The following is a 17193-nucleotide window of genomic DNA, read 5'->3' as shown; positions in this document are numbered from 1 at the left end:
AATGCCATCCTTATGGGTCTTGGCTGTAAAAAACACCGAGAGACTATTGCACTCATTTCCACTGATAGCTTTCACAAGTTTAGAAATCCCAAGCTGTTCACGCAAAGAAGCGGCCCGATTCCTTAATTTTGCTGGCTTAATGTCCACACGACGGAAGTTCTTGTTGATGGCTTGCACTGCTTTTTTGTAGAACGTCATGGATGACCACACAACGAATCCACCGTCTTTATCTGCTTGTAGCAGTCGCAGGTCATTGTCATTGAAGAAGGTCACGACCTTGTCTGATGAAGTTCTAGACCGGTTTACAACCTTAGAGACACACTTGATAAGGCAGTGCACACCATCCAAACGGCATCTTTCTTCATCTTGTGGTTGTGCTTTGTTGGCTACTTGTCTGTTCCAAGGCCAGGAGCTGTTGAAAGAATTGTTGAAAGTGTAGCGCTGTCTTGTGCATCTTTTTTTCTCTGTGTCATCTTTTAGCGCTGTAAATCTTTTTAGTACCTATGAACCAACAAGCCCAGCTTGGAGTCTTGCTACAATAATCTACAAGTTTTATATAAACGTTCGAAATATCCATATTCGGATTTAAATGTATTTACAGTCTAATCCAGATATATCGAACTCAAAGGGGATCGCAAAATAGTTTGATATATCTATAATTCGATATACAGAAATTGGCTTGAGACGCCACTTGCCATCATGAAAATGATACTGTATTTGTTGCGTAATTAACCCACTCTCATAATAGCCCCCCCCCCCCCCCCACACACACACACTTTTGGACCTGATAATGTGAAAAAAAAAAAGAGTTCGGAGGCGCATTCTTCCTTTCGACCGTCGCATCCATGGCTCATTTATTGGCAGCGCACCAAGATGCTACGCAGCGATAACATCATGACGTGCTCATCTTTTGACTATACTTTTGATAGCTCCTGCGGTGGCAAGGAGCGAACTTGGCAGAGTGCCCGTGATGGCTTGACTGCACAAGCTTGGTTCGATTTATCACGCCGCGCTTGGGGCGGGCGTAGTCCACTGCTAGCTGCAAATGCCGTTTGAAGCGCACAATGCTAAAAGGTGGTGTCATGGTCGCAGCTGACCGCATGCTTTCGTTGATTCATTGATGTAAGAATGGACTACTCCCGTAAAAAAAAAAACCTGCCGCCTCTTGGCATTCGCAGCTGCCATAGCTACGCATGTGCAGCACGACAACATGAGACGCGCATCGCATCAGCCGCCGCGCACAGAGCGTTCACAACACGTACTGGAGAAAGAGTCTGCCACGGTCTGAGCTGGCTTGTCCGCGCATGCGTAGTGCGTGCTGCTAACGAAGACCGCGAAAGAGAGAGGAAGGAGAGAGATAAAGATCAGCAGAAGAGTGGGCACACCCTTGCGCTTCGCTCTATCGCGTTTTTCCCTCTCCCGAACACTACGCTGCATTGGTTCCCTCTTGTTCCTCCGCACATGACTTGCAAACATCATGTGCTGACGCAGGGCAGCGATCACCGCAGATGCGGGCGTGGCGCCGCCCCAGACTAGCTGTCGCTGAACTGTGCCCTCTCATTCCTTCCGCACGTGGCTTGATAATGTCACACGACAAATGGCGAAGTGTCCAATGCGTGGTGCGGAGTTCGATATATCGAACGACCGGTGACTATAGTTTTACATGCTTTTCTGTAGTTTTACATGGGATTTTCAAGGGGATATTTCGTGAGTTCGATATAACCAAAATTCGAATTATCCGGGTTCAACTGTATAGTGCCTAGAATATACCGGCTAGTGTGCCATGCACTGGCAGTTTTCCATAGCAGTGGTTCACAGTCGTGAGTGTGTTGGGACCTCCTGTGACAGACCCTGTGGCCTGACTTGCAGACCACAGTGATGTCAAATTCTTGAAGACTTCAAGGAGTCATTCGTTTTAGTTAACATGGAAACTCTGTCCCTTTATTAGTCATATCAGGCATTCCTGTAGGGTGCATTCTTGGGCACTTGATGTTCCTAATCTAATTACACGACTTTCCTCTCGTAATGTCAAGCCATATTCGTTTGCCTTTGACTGGTGATCTACCATTCTGTAACTAACACTTTCGATCAACAATATCCCGTTGTTTGCCGTATACTCTGTCACTATCTTGTGGCAAGGCGTACATTGACCACACCGGCCATTGTGTCTGTAAACGGTTAATGGAGCACAGAAATGATCTTTCCGGTTCATTGTCCAGAAACCTACCAGTGCGTTGTCTTAAAGGGGTCATGAAAAAAAATTAGCTGCACGGTTGTAATTTTTCTTGCTTCAGTAAGCATTAGGCATGTGGATTCCTAAATATTTTGCGCAATTTTGAGTCTACATTTAATAATGACTGTTTGAAATGGCCTTTTCGCATTCCTAGAAAGACCATGCAACCCTGTAGGCTGGGTTAAGAGTTAGTGCCAATGCAATCTATTCTCATTGATGTCATGTTGATACGTTCAGAAATGTATACATACTACATAGACAGTTTGACTTCATTAGACCTGAAATAATAGGTTTCTGTTACTTAGCCAGTAAGAATAAGAAAAGAGTGCACTTATTTTCTCGCGCAAACATCTTCCGTCCATTTATAGCATGAGACCGCAATCGAGTCAGCTGTTCATGCGGTAATGGCTGCGTCCGGAACCTTCGCTCTCTTATACTTCCTTCTGCCGTACTCAACCTTCGCCTCTTTTTCCTGATCACTTTTGGTACGGGGTTTGAGTGCTCGCTATGCCTCGTGTGTGTCGCGAGATTGCAGCACGACCTCTCCGAGTGGAAGTAATGTTCGCTTTCACAAGTTTTGACACACGTATTGGGTTCATCTGTTCGGACCACTTTCTACTGGAAGTCTGAAATGAATGTTGGCGTCATTCGAAGCCTCAGTATGGAAACGAAGAAAGCTCACCTCAGACGAGATGTATCGACGCAAAACCGCTGGCCCAGCTTATCGGCAAAAAAAGTGCAGGCGTCTGAGGTAAGTTCGCGTGATAAAAGTAGCAAAAGTAGTTTCAATTTGTAGCCCTAACATTCAATTGCTAACAGATATTCTTTTTGAAAACTCGACTCGCAGAAGCCACTAGTTCTATTGGATTGTTACCTGCCAGACTGCCCTCATAGCAGTAATATGCTCGTTTTCTTCTTATGTCACAAACATACATTGTGTCCATATAAATAAGCCGTAGTTTAACCACGGCCTATTTTGTGTTTCCAATGTTCAGGATCTTGAAGAGGGAGCAGGAATTGATTAGTTTCCTATTTTCAAGTGGTGTAATCGAATGCTTAAAAGTTGTTGGTGTAGCAGCAGGGTTGTGTCGGTTCCAACATGGGGTAATGTTGTGGAGGTGTGTTAAGTTTTTGAGCCAGTGAAGGCAGTCATGTATTTCACATGCAGTTAGTGATAGTATGGGTGATATCAACTTGGCAGTCATGTCCATCATTAGCTGATATTGAGGTATCCATCGATAATGTATGAAGAGAAAATTTATCTGAAATATAGTGTCTTATTTTATCATTGTTTATATTGTTTGTTTTATCAGTAATGTTATATTTGCATAAAAAATTGCACTTGGCATTACGTTTCATTCTCATTTCACCAACTCTCTGGTATATACAGGTGCACGCACACCGTGAGGCCAGCACAACAAGTGCCCCTACCAGCATACTGTACCACCCAGAACAGGCCCCTTTGTTCCACTTTGATCACGTTCATTCCACAGCACTCATAGACCCATAGAATCTAGAATCTTGTCCCATACAGCTCAATGCTTTATATCATTTAACAAGACATTCCTAGGGTAAACATTGTTCACCCCAAAAGCTCGTATGCCCCATGTCCTTGCTTTATGATGCTATGATTATCAGATCAACCATCCAGGAGAAATGCATTCACATAAGGGTTAAAATGTTATTGATTGGAAAGGCAGATAGGCTGACTGAAAATTTGAGAATCTGACCTGCTACTCTGTACAGGGAAAGGGAAAGAGAAAAACAAAGGGTCGTGACGATTAAAATACACGCAGGAATAGTAACTTGCACCACAGTCCAGAGTCGAGCCCTGTGTCATTAAAGAAGCGGTAGAATGCCTGCACTGCCTGTAGAGCTTTCCATTTTTGGCCAAGTGGCCAAAAGTAAGTCCTCTGAAAGAGGCCTGTCGCCAAAACACTTCAAGGAACTGACTCGAGTTATTGTTTTGCATACATATACTGGGACACCACTATACACGCTCCACAGTCTCCGTAATGTCATATGTGGAACATTCCAGGCAATCCGCCTGTACAATTGAGTATAAATATGTGTTTGAAAACCACCTTTAGGTGCAGTCTGTGGAGGAAGCATGCACAATGGCACATAATTCCATCAAGAACAGAAAATGATGTCGGGTCGAGCCTTCTAAGATTGACGTTTCCAGTGTCTGGCTAGGCCCAATAAGTCACTGCAGCACTCCTGATAAAGCTCGAAAGAAGACAAGTGGTATCTGTTCTAGTAAAATGCACAACCGTTTGGAGGCCACTGCTGAGGGTGCCGTTTGGTTCAGCATTGCCCTGCTTATTTCCATCTAGCCTGCAGTGTGCATGGATCCACTAAAGCACTATCTTGTGGCCTTGAGCACAAGCAGATCCAAAGAACTCAGTGACGTGTAGTGCCAAAGGCTGGTAGGGGTGTGGCTTAGAAAACTTCCAAGAATTTGTAATGCAGGCTTTGAAACTAAATACACCCACTTCTGAAGTGGTTCCCCACAGATGTCGCAAACCTCTTACTGAGGGGCCATAAGCTCAACAGTGGTTGGTGGAGGATTATGCCCTAAAAAATGTGTTCTGAGTGGGCATCACCACAGTTGCAGGCGACACTTGTGGTGATACAGATCCATCTGTGTATACACGGATATAGTTCTAATATTTTCACTAGATGTATGTCAAATTAAGTTGCTGGAGTTTACTAACTGGTAGTATGGATTTCTTCAGCATTCTGGGAACATGCAAACGCACCAAAGGTTGACTCATTACACACAGAGCTTGGGTGGAGTGATATGGGAAGTTGTAGCGTGATAGCATTTGGGATTAATGGCAGCGGAGTGCAAGTGAAAAAGTGCTGTTCAGCTGCTCTTCATCAGTGGGTGGCAATGGTGTTGTCCAAGTAGGCATAAATACACACAAAGTGGTTCGTGTGACAAGTATGTTGATAATGGGCAGGCACATGTCATTGTGAGGTAATAGTACAAAACGTGGACGGGAGCATAAGACTAGAAGACACGTCTCGTCTTGTGCTCCTATCCTCATTTTGCGCTGTTACCTCAGGATGGAAAAGCAACAAGCCCAAGCTGCTATTCTGGCTTACGTGCCATTTTTTGAGGTGCATTGCGGCAGCCAAGGTCTATCCTAAGCATCTGCACTTCTACGCTGTAAAGCCGCAAGCCAAAAATGTACACGTTAAAGAGTACTGGGAGTGGTGCACATATAAGTGTGCACCATTTTTCTGGCTCGGGGGATCAGATTACAAGTGGGCTAGCACACACAGCCCAAAGCACATGTAGCAAAAGTTTGGACTGTCGAACCAAGAAGTCTTCAGTTGAATTCCTTCCCTTATATTTTTCCATTTGTATGAGTATCATATTGTCTGTGCTTGTGATTAAATTGCGAATGTACATATCACCTGCTCTGCTGGCCAACCTCACTCTGCATAAATATTCACATTCACAAAGCAGTTTTCGCTCTATCAAAAGGCTTTCACAATATTCAGTGACACAAGCAGCTACTGAGACAGCATCAGTGTAGCATTCTTGGAGCTTAGCAAATCTGTGGTTACATTGTTGTTGTGAAAGCGTTGTCAGTGGTCACGCCGCTCCCGGGTGATGCATCAGACAGCGTAGCCAGGCCAAAGAATGCCGGTTTATTTTCGGATCAAGGGGTATTATATAGCCAGAGGGGTGAGGGAAAGAATGAAAAGATCGGTGCCGTCACCGGTTCATAGTTGGCGATTTATCGCTTCTGCTATCAGCAGCATCCCTTCCTCCTAATAACCATAGCGATCCACAGGTTTCTTGACCCGGGTTGACCTGCGCAGCTGTCTCTTGGGGAGCAGGGTCTGCGGGCTCTGACGTGGATGCGTTGTTCTGTATAGCCAGCGGATGGTCCACTGGTTCTGCTGCTGGACTGTCTGTACCCGTGAGTGTGGATCCCTCGACGTTGCGCTTGCGGATTTGATCAGCATGACGACGAACCACCACATTATCCTCCGTCTTGACGGTGACTAGTCGAGCGCCTGTTGTCGACTTCACCTTTCCGGGTGTTCACTTGTCACCAAGACCGACTAGTACAGGGTCACCTGGAGCGAAACTACAGCTGGTGTCGTCCGAAGCTGGCGTAGCTGCTCTGCTCTGGACAGGTTTGTTCCTGAGAGGAAAACACATATGTCAAGTCTGGTGCGTAGTCGATAACCTAACAGTACTTATGAAGGTGATAGGCTCGACCCAGTCAAAAAAAAAAAAAAAATCAATGGGCCCAATTGGGAAGACCAGTCAGATTGAATTGGTTCTGCCAATCCCAAATGGTTTGTCTAATGGGTACTGTCCAACCCAAATGGTTTCTCCACTCCCAATTGGGAAGCCCAGTTGGTTTCCTCACTCCCAATTGGGATGCACAGTTGGTTTCATGACTCCCAACTGGGAATGAATTCTGCCTTGGGGCATTCCTGTAGCGACACAAAACTCGTGCGAGTGCGGTTGAGAGATCCACTCCAGGCATCTTAACCCATCCTTAACCGTTCTGACCGCGCGCTCTGCCAGCCCATTGCTTTGTGGGTGGGTGGTGTTCGAACGTGGGCAATGCCGTTTCGGTTCATGAATTCGGCGAAATCCGACCCTGTAAAGGGCGTGCCGTTATCTGTTACTACAGTGCGCGGTAGTCCGAACTAGCTGAAGAGCGTACGCAGCGCGTTTACCGTGCTGCTTGACGCACGCGAGAGTGGAATGGCCTCGATTCATTTGCTGTGGGAATCTACCACGATCAGTAACATTTTGTCCCTGATAGGTCCAGCGAAATAGAGGTGCAATCGGGACCACTTTTCTTCTGTAGGCCCAGTTTACTGGCTCAGTGCTGGAGGCATTGGTAAAGCCTGGACACAGTTTCTGCACTCATTGGCCATTCGGCTAATGTCCCGGTCGATCTCCGGCCACCAAAATTTGGACCGCGCTACCTTCTTCATGGTGCAGACGCCCTGATGGGCTTCGTGCAATATCATCAGCAGTCTACCGCGTGCCTGTTTGGGGACTACTACACGATGCCCCACAGTAGGAGGCCATTCATGTCGCTTTTTTAGTAATGCAACATCTCAGTGTTACCGTAGCAACATGCTTTGTGCCAAACCTCATGGACGTACCTGCAGACAAGTGCTAGTACCACGTCCGTTGCTGTGAGTGACCGCAGTTCCTCTAGTGATGGCCGACTGGTCCCACCGGTCTATGGCGAGGACAAACTCTGCGTCTCCTTCCGGTGCGGTCTCCGTTTCCTGCAAAGTTTGAGGTAAATGGCCTAGGGTGTCCGCGTTAACCATCATTTTACCGGATTTGCAAAGCAGCTTGTATTTGTACGCCCTGTTACGTTTCTTCACCGACAAGTGGGACAGCTGACGCGGCCACCGCATAGCAACAGGCAGAACCGCGAGCGGATCGGCCATTTCGACGCCGTTCATCGGCCGCGCAACGCTTCCTCCCGCGGGCAAGTCTCGACGTGATCCTGCCACGCGCCAAATGTGTGTGCGTGCGTGTGTGTGCAAACGCCGGCCAAGCCTGGAGCTCGTGAGAGAGTGCGCCGCCCTCGCTCGTCTACAGGAGGTGGAGGAGATGCGGTCGGACCACCTGCTATTGAGTCATCCCTTAATTCGTGTCCAGACTTGTCGGGCTCTCCATTTCCTGTGAGGGCTTTCCCTTTCCCTGTGAACTGGAAAATTTATAAAAAGCAGCGGCCGACTCCGCTGAGATAGAGACTACTTTGGCGCGCCGTTGAGACGACGCTAGACACCAGCTGTGTGAACGTGTCTGTATTCTCTCCGGGTCAGCTTCTCTGCCCGTTTCTTCATGATGTTGCAGTAGAGGTTGTTTCGTTAGAAGACGCCTCGTCTTTGCTGGGACCGTTGATGCCGCCCACGGAGCCGCCAGGCCAACGCTACCGAGGGGCCGCGCGCCGCATGTAACAAGTGGCGTTAGCGGTGGGCTGAGCACGCGAACCTCAACCGTAACAACTGCTGGCAGCGGTACGATACTCAGGCGCACGCGACCCAAACCTAACAACTGGTAGGCAGCGGTGGGACGACCAAGCCGTAACCGTGGTCGGTGGGATGACGACGACCAAGCCGTAACTGGCGATACCGTCGTCCAACGTGAACAGCGGAGGGACGAGGACGACCAAGCAGTGACCGCGGTCGGTGAAACGAGCCAGGCCTGACCGAGGTGCAACATCTGGTGGGAAGAGCGGAGATGTCCCAGGCGTGACTCGTGAATCGAAGCAGCTGAGCGGAAAGTCGGGAGCAGTGCAACGAGCCCTGTGTGATGACTGGTTGCCTGTAGCGGAACGACTGCGTTGGATTCTTGGCTGCGAGGTTTGGTGAATGCGGGACTTTCTTCTACTGAGTTTTGCCAGGCTTTTGTTAAGTAGAGAACAGAGCTGGTAATTGTGTTGTCGTTGTTGCTGGGTTAATTGCAGCAAGGCAATAGTGGGCAGTAGAGAAGGCAGCACTCGGAACAGCCGTGGGTTTGGATTTGAAGTCGTTGCGCAAACCGAAATTGCTGGAGCTTGCGGAGGAGTTGGGTCTTGATTTGTCAGACAAACGCAGAAAACCAGAAGTGTTAAAGGCTATTCTTGCGTTGAAAGCTAAAGATGACGAGCTTTCGGAATGCCTTGAGATCATTGAAGAACGTCACGAGAAAGAGGAACGTGAACGCCAGGAAAGGCTAGAGAAAGAGGAGCGAGACCGTCAATTTGCTATGGAAATGAAACGTCTCGAAATAAACGCGGGACGCGCTGGTAGTGCAAATTGGGCTCACGGTGCTGGAGAACGGGAATCTTTCAAAATGAGTGACCTGATGCGGCCGTTTAAGCTTGGAGGGGACATTGGTTTGTTCCTGATTAACTTCGAGCGAACGTGCGAGAAGCTTAAGGGTTTTCTCGGGAAGCGTGGCCACAGCGCTTGCTCACTTTGTTACCCGGTGAGGCGGCAGACGTACGTAATCGCTCGCTTGACAAAAGAGGAAGCAGAGGATTAAGACAAAGTGAAATCGAGTCTGCTAAAAAAGTGCAGGCTGTCAGCAGAAGCATTCCGTCGGAACTTTCGAGAGTATGAGAAAAGCAAGCAAGAAAAGCAGAGTTTGCCTACAACGTATTCAGATATGTGGCGCAAAAAACACAAGAGAAGATACACGTGTGTTGTGTATCTTCTCTTGTGTTTGTGTTTTTTGCACCACGTATCTGAATACGATGCAGCACCAACTAGCCTCTCAAGCCGTTATTTTGCCTACAAGCTTATGTCAAGCATGTATGAGTGGCTTAAAGAAGAAAAAGCGTATGGTAACCACGATAAGGTTCTGCAGTGTTTCGGGCTGGAAGAGTTTTACAGTCGGTTACCCGAGAACGTGCGGTACTGGGTCATGGATAGGCCAGATGTTAGTACGGTAGATAGAGCCGCCGAGCTAGCGGAAGAGTTTGTGAAGCGTCGGGCTCGTGGAGCTAAGGACGGTCAACAGGGGGAATTCGGCTCTAAGTTTGAGAGGCCGAAGTTCAAGCCCTTTAAATCTAAGGAGAATAAACGTGGTGCGGATGCGAGTGAAAGCAGTCCGGCCGACGATAAAGCGACGGTGGTAACCGAAGCCGAACGGAAAAAGAGGTTCGAGGCAAGGCAATCGCGCGTCTGTTATACGTGCCAGAAGCCTGGTCATTTTTCGGCACAGTGTCCAGAGGCAAAACCAAAGATCATGTTTTTGTCAGTATGCCGAAGTGACGAAAACATGAAGCTTCTCGAACCGTACACTCGAGACCTCCTCGTGAACGGGAAAAAGTGTCGAGTACTTCGCGATTCTGCGGCTACCATGGATGTGGTTCACCCCTCTTACGTAGAACCAGAGATGTTCACGGGTGAGTGCGCGTGGATCAAACAGGCCGTGGAAGCTCGTAGCGTGCGTTTGCCAATAGCCAAAGTGCTTATTGAGGGACCTTTCGGGGCACTTGAGACAGAAGCGGCGGTGTCATCTGTGCTTCCTCCTCAGTACCCGTACCTATTTTCAAACAAGTCCGATCACCTCTTGCGCGAAAATGGGCTTGTGTTTGGAGAGGGTAGCGTACAGGCCTTGACCAGATCTAGAGCTCGGGAGCTTGCTGCAAAGGCGGTAGTACCGGAGAGGTGGTCAAGCAATGAGAAAGGGTCGAAGGCACAGCACGCTGAGATTAAGACCACGTACGCCGTAGGTGAGCCTGAAAAGTCAAAGGTACCAGAGTGTGAGACACAGCTTGGGGAAGCGGCCGAGAAACGTGACCGCAGTAGTGAGCCGACCGATCCTCGAACAGAAGAGCATCGTGTTACCTTGGTCGAGCCGCTAGCTGAGACGGTTAGCACAGGCTTAATCGGCGAGACAGGCTTAATCGGCGAGAAGTCCAAAGTGACGCCGTTAAGCGAGGTGAACTGCATGCCGACCCAAGTAGCTGTAGGAGATACAGTTCCATCAAATGAGTGTGGGGAACTGGTAGTAACTGAACCGTCTCTCGAGTCGAAAGCAGAAGCTTGTGTAGAGCGCGACGGAGATGGGAGTGAGCTAGACAATGAGAAAATTTAGGTTTCCGAAATCAGCTTCGTCGCAGCGCAAGGCACGCAGAAAAATGAAGTGTCGATCAGGGAAACAGCGCAGCCCGCGAGTTGTGATCAGCCAGGGCAGACCGACGAGGAGTGCGCGTACGCTGTAGAGAGCGAGCCTTGCGAAGGCGACAGTGAACGACCAGTCGTGCCCCGATACCACGCTAGGTTGTATTCGCGAAAGCAACCCCAGTGCGAACGCGGACGTAGCACCTATGGCCCTCACACAATCCGAAGCGCCCCAGCTGTCGAAGGAGCTCGACCGTGCGCCGATTAGCTCTCAGCGAGACGACACACTGAGTGGCGAGCCGCCAGAGCAAATGCCTAGAAGTGGGACTGACGCGACTGACGTCAGCCGTTGTTTTCGTTCGGACTTGACTGAAAGTGAGTCCTGCGCTGCTGGCCGCGATGCAGACGCGGCGCCGCACTTTGACCACTTTGACGACACCGTTGTCCCCCCCCCCCCCCCCCCCCCCTACTAGCTCCGGTTACCGCTAGCTTGTCAGAGATGGTTCAGAAAGAAAGCAGTAGGCTAGTATTCCAGCGCTGCCGACGAAAAAAGCGAAAGGGCAGGCGCGAGAAAGAATGCTGCCATCGTAAGGAGAGCAAACTCAAACGATTACGAAAAGAAAGCAGAAAGCCTGTGTTCCAGTGCTGCCGCAGAAAAAAACGGAAAGGCAGGCGCGAGAAGGAATTTGGAGCAAATTGAGGCTATCCCGAAAGAGAAAGCGACTATCCCAAAGGCACAAATGCGCCCGTGCCCAGAAAATGCGTGACTGGTGCGCAACCCGTAAGGAGAGGGATAGGTTATTTAGAAAAGTGAGCGACTCAAGCTCATGTGTTTCATTGCACAGAAACAGGAAGGTACGGTTGTTCCGTGGAACGAACAGCCGAAGCTTTAGTGAAAAAAGGTGATCTCAACGGTAACGCCGATGGCTTAAGTCGGAGCCCCAAACGTGAGAAGCCTGTATTCACTTGTTGGTGTTTTTCTTCCTGACATAGGATTTTTAACATTATTGTATTGTATTATCTTTGTTCGAAGTGACGTTTTTGAAAGCGCAATTTTCAGATTTGTGGACGCGTTCCAAGTGCCGCTGAGCTGCCCTTTAATATAGATGGGGGCATAAGAGGGAAATAGTCTGGCATAACTTAGTGAAGATTGTGCCGTGCTTGCTGGCTGACCGGTTGAGTTTTTAGCGTGGTTGTGACGTTGTGGGTTGTCAGCAAACTCTCCTGAAGACAAGTTGCAGAGTGCCTTGGAAACCGGACTTGCCAAGGACTTCTTCAGGCTGTTTTGGCTCAAGAGAAGCTGAGTCGGACGACCCGGGCTAGCAGCAACATCCCGATCCCTCCGGACAGCGGATGCAGTCCCCTGCCCTTCGGGATCTCCCTTCCCCGGCGGGGCAGTCTGTTACGTTTCTCCACCGACAAGTGGGACAGCTGACGCGGCCACCGCATAGCAACAGGCAGAACCGCGAGCGGATCGGCCATTTCGACGCCGTTCATCGGCCGCGCAACGCTTCCTCCCGCGGGCAAGTCTCGACGTGATCCAGCCACGCGCCAAATGTGTGTGCGTGTGTGTGTGCAAACGCCGGCCAAGCCTGGAGCTCGTGAGAGAGTGCGCCGCCCTCGCCCGTCTGCAGGAGGTGGAGGAGATGCGGTCGGACCACCTGCTGTTGAGTCATCCCTTCGTACCCAGACTTGTCGGGCTCTCCATTTCCTGTGAGGGTTTTTCCTTTCCCTGTGAACTGGAAAACCTATAAAAAGCAGCGGCCGACTCCGCTGAGATAGAGACTACTTTGACGTGCCGTTGAGACGACGCTAGACACCAGCTGTGTGAACGTGTCTGTATTCTCTCCGGGTCAGCGTCTCTGCCCGTTTCTTCATGATGTTGCAGTAAAGGTTGTTTCGTTAGAAGACGCCTCGTCTTTGCTGGGACCGTTGATGCCGTCCGCCGTCCACGGAGCCGCCAGGCCAACGCTACCGAGGGGCCGCGCGCCGCATGTAAGAACCGGCGTTAGCGGTGGGCTGAGCACGCGAGCCTCAACCGTAACAACTGCTGGCAGCGGTACGATACTCAGGCGCACGCGACCCAAACCTAACAGCCCCCAGCAGAAGAGCCCATCTTTGTATGCTCGCGGCGGCCATGACTGGGATCTGACGATCCATTCGTAGAAGGCCGAGCAGTGGCCGATGATCCGTCACGAGGGTGAACTCCCGGCCAAGGAGGTATGCAGTCCCTGGCAACGTTACTAGATACTTTTAGATTTCCCAAACTCCGGCGCGCCGCTTGACGCTTCTTCGTTGCGCTCCGCGCGGGGGCGCGCCCGACGCAGTTTGCCTAAAACTCCTTGATACTTTGAAAGTTACGCCAACGATTGAACTTTGCCGCCGCCGCGCTACCTCCTCGCCTCCTCCTCGCCCCTTGCGCGCCCCTTCGCTGAAGGCCGGCTCTCCGCCCGATTTCCTGAGCGACGATTGGTCTCCCTGCCGTTGCCCTTGGAAACCAACGCGCGTCCGGCGTTTTCCTAGTGTTTTCTTTTTCCTTCGCGCCATTTTTCTCCTAGTCTCGGCGAGCGAATATTGCGCGCTGTACTTTTATTGCAGCCTGCAAGCTCTATGCCGTGCTGTTGCGCGTACAACTGCAGCAAGCGGCCTGAAGATGGTTATGCGGTACTCATGATACCTCAAGGCAAGCGTGACGGCTTGTGCACGAGTCAATTGATTCACAAGATTTGTCGAAAGAAGTTTATTCCTAGAAAGAACAGAGTTGTTTGCGACGTAAGGTGCCTTTCTCACTCCCCGTAATAACGCGTCACCTGACGCTGCGTTTTTTATTCCTGCTTGCTCCTCGATATTTTTGCGGCGGCAACATGTTCATTGTATAAAAATAAGGTTGTCCTCTGCAGCATGCTGAATATTCTGCGAGGCTCCAAGGCTCCATCCTTTAACACGCTGTCGACTCATGTACAGTCAGAAATAGGGCACTATAATCTGCTTTTTGCTGTCAGAGATAATGGAAAATTACAGTCTCACGATTGCATTTGTCGCGATTATGCTAGGATCCCTGGCCTCCTTCACTAAAAGTCAAAATTCGGGCTTGTAGAGGAGCTAGTCTTTCCAGCTTGTACTTGTAGTGTGCGTCGGTTACTCGGGAGCAATGAATGCTGGCCCTGAAAAACTCTTTGGCAAGTAAACCCGAGGTATTGCGGGTAATCTGCACTAGTTAGGTCGTACGGCATTTTTTTTTCAATTCTTGAATGTGTCTTGCCATGCTTCGACGCACGCGTGGGTTAAAAAGTATGCGTTCGTTTTATCAGGAATACGGCCAATGTGCAGGAGGTGTTCACATGATCACACACGCTTCACTTTGACCATGACTACTAGGCGTTGGCAGGTTACCTTCGCTTTGAAAGCTGGAGCTCTAAAACCGTGATTCCGCGTATTCATTTACTGCGAGAAAAGTTTTCCCATTGATGTCAAATCAGCCGTAATCATTGCAGCAATTTTCTGTATTTACGAAATTTAAACAATCAATATTGATTATAGGTATGATGTAAAAAATAGGGGAACATTTTGCGAGCAACAATTCTTAGCACTGTAACATATTACTCATTTCAATTGTATGCAAGAAGATTTTTTTTTTCACCTTGCCTGAGTGATTAACTCATCGCTCTCTATGTTCTAGCTACATTTCACTGAAGACCAGTTTGAGTCGCCAATATTACACGAACTCGAAAAAAAAACTGAGGCCCAACGCAGTTCCATCATTTTTCTCTTACCTACCTGTCCTGAAGTAAAGGAAGCCTCCTCGACAGAGACATGAACCTCGCGCTGATAGTAGTCAGTTATTTCAGTGGCTTGCTCTTTTCCCACCTCCATTTATGAGAAAACAAGAAAGTATAAGAATTAAAAGTCAATGTATAGTTGTCTCGTCAGATATTATGAGATAATAGAGATATGACTGACAACGTAAGTCAATGAAAATTGAAGTATATCAATGGGTCATGGGACGGCATCAGATTAAATAGTGATGGTTATGAATAGTGATAGGTAATGATGGTGGCTGTTACGGATAATAATAGTAAATGATAGTAATAGGCCCGGATAGTGAGGTGATAGTGTTCGTTGCGGATAGTGACAGTTACGATAGGTCACTAGCATTAGTAGATATAGTGATAGATAGGATAGCGATAGTTAATGAATTAGCAGTTATATGCTTTCTCATTTCCGCACGTTGAAGACCTATGTGCACCCTGTCATTTTTTTATTTGGTTGTTGCGTTTAATGAAATCACGCTCTTTTACATAACGCATGAGGCTGCAGCATGCTTGCCCCAGAACTTCAGTGTGTCGGCAATAGGGCCCACCACTTCTCCCAGTGTACCCCGCTGTCTTTTAACCACACGCGAAGTCAGTGAGTGGCCGGGACTCACTGCCGTGGCAAACCTGTTCCTTGCCTCGAAGCGGCAAGGAACAGCTGAAAATTTGGTTTTATACAAAACTAACTAATTAACGCAGATTATCGCGGATCGCTAACTAGCAAAGTGCCATTACACTTGGTCTAAGCTTTCCAACGGTATTACGCTTCGATGTTGCTGCTAAAATTTAGTTTTTAATTGCAATTTACTAAATACCAATTAATTTGGCCCAGTAATTGATCAAAATACATGTACAATTAACCAATAATCCAATCTCATGGTTGATCACGTGACATATACTATGCTTAGAGAGATAGCTTGACAGTAGCGAAATAGACTAGGTCCTGCTTTGGCCTTCTTTGATCTTGAAGTTCAAAGCCCCAGCCTGGATCGTTTTCCGACGTTTTACCGCGGTGACAGATTTCACGCTCTAAAAAAAACAAACACAAAGTCAGAGGCAGTACTAGATTAGGTGCACAAAGTAAAACCTTAATATGTGACTTAAAAAGTGTCTGTAGCACAGAACTCGCCTGAAAGCTTTGTTTATCAGTATTCCCCATTCAAACAGTTCTAAGAAGAAACCAATCAATTCATGAACTTTACTTTCGGCATTCTCAATGCTTTTCTCGCAATTATTCAAAAATTTTGTGCGCTCCTGGAGCGCAGACCTGGCCCAAAAGCTCGCGCTTCACTCACTGCTGCGGCCGGCCGGCGGGCGTCAAGGAGAAAAAGCGTGTCGTGCGCAGCGCTCGCACCCGCCGCGCGAGGAGAATCGAGGAGGAAAGCGCGGCACGGAGGAGAGTGTCGCTACTTTCAAATTATCAAGGGACTTGTAGCGAAATTGTAAGATCTTTGCCGCCGTTTCCCTCTCCCGGCGCTTACCTCCTCGCTCCTCTACGCTCCCCTCTCCAAAGAGAGAGTGAGGGCGGGTTTTCTGGTTTGTCGTTGGCTGCCGGGCCCCCTGACGTGACAAACACGTCACCATACGTCATCAGCGCGCGCAAAATCTTGTTTTGCTTGTTTTTATTTTCTCGCTGCCGCCATTAAACGATTAAACTGCCTCGTCGTACCGTTCCTGTGGCTTGCGCGCGTGCAGTTTCGTGCACGCGATGCCGTGCTGCTGCGCGTTTCAGTGTTTAAGTAGAACAGAAACAGAACATAGAATAGTAGAACAGAATGACTGCCGTGCTTCTCTGATTACCAACACGGCACCGGCAAGGTTAATTGAGTTGAAGAACTTTTCAGTCTCACATGTCACTGACGAACCCATCGCCAGCCGTAATCGAAACCGTAAAAATTGCTGAGAACTTTTTCCGCAGTAACAGAGAGGGTCTCCTCAAAAATTCAATCAGCACTGCACAACTGCAGGCCCGGATAAAAGATAGCATTTCATTGGTATCTTGCTTCCCAGCCTGCCACGATGTTGTAAAAGAGATTGTGAGTGTTTTCGTGAAAGTACGGATCCAGATTTTTGTCCGAGATGAAGCCTCCAAAATATTTCCAGTGACTAGTAGTAAATGCGGTAGCAAAAGCGTAGGCATGCGGGTCGCTGCAGCTCAGATTCGGTGACAGTATGCATTCGTAATTTCATGTTTTATTAATTTGAAACATTTGTGAAAGTTGTGGTTTGAAAATCTCCATACTGAAAGAGGGTGTTTACTGTCCTTTAACAGGGATAATAGCCCTCTCCAAGTTGCACAAAGAACCACACAAGAGCACAGCCAGCCTAGGCCTTCCACAAGCGAGCTCGAGCAGCGCAGCGGCACTTTGTCGTCCTTATCCTCGTCTTCGTGGTATTCTCGCCTACTTCATCCTTGTCTTCGTATATCCTCGTGTAGTTCACTACAATTTCCCCCGGGGCGAGGTGGAGCCATCCTGGCGACCTATGGTGAGGGCAAGAGGAGCGGATCGTAGTACGTTTTGAGGCGGC

The sequence above is a fragment of the Amblyomma maculatum genome, unplaced genomic scaffold (assembly GCF_055883805.1).
Source record: "Amblyomma maculatum isolate TAMU_Amacu unplaced genomic scaffold, ASM5588380v1 scaffold_15, whole genome shotgun sequence".
Lineage (NCBI taxonomy): Eukaryota > Metazoa > Arthropoda > Arachnida > Ixodida > Ixodidae > Amblyomma > Amblyomma maculatum.
The sequence above is the reverse complement of the archived record's forward strand: the minus strand, read 5'-3'. Positions refer to the sequence as shown.